At 30.2% G+C, this 391-nt stretch overlaps 1 non-coding gene across 1 annotated transcript; it reads left to right on the forward strand.

The window, feature by feature from the left end:
* The first annotated feature begins 313 nt into the window (after positions 1 to 313).
* On the forward strand, positions 314 to 386 carry Trnas-uga. The gene has a single exon. It is a non-coding gene; the product is annotated as a tRNA-Ser (tRNA).
* Positions 387 to 391: the final 5 nt, after the last annotated feature.

Consider the following 391-nt stretch of genomic DNA (forward strand, 5'->3'; position numbering starts at 1 on the left):
GGTGCATATAATATAAATCAATATTATATATATATTATATATATAAATTATATATATATATTATATATATTATATATATTTTATATAATAAATCATCAAAGAAAGGTAAATACAGTGTTTAATAAAGGACATTAATACATCGCGTAGCATAGCTCTCAAATTATATATAATAAATCATCAAAGAAAGGTAAATACAGTGTTTAACAGTGTTAACGGCTACCTTGATTTATATTATATGCACCTATTTTTTTCTAGCCGTAACTATTGTGTAATAGAGTGTATCTGGTGGTATTTGGATCTGTTCAACCATGAAGCCTCCGTGGTCTAGTGGTTATGACACTCGCCTTGACAGCGAGAGGTCGCAGGTTCGAGTCCCGCCAGAGGCATTTTA

Source organism: Anneissia japonica, unplaced genomic scaffold (assembly GCF_011630105.1).
Source record: "Anneissia japonica isolate Jap-2015-1 unplaced genomic scaffold, ASM1163010v1 scaffold42708_len894_cov87, whole genome shotgun sequence".
Taxonomy (NCBI): Eukaryota; Metazoa; Echinodermata; class Crinoidea; order Comatulida; family Comatulidae; genus Anneissia; species Anneissia japonica.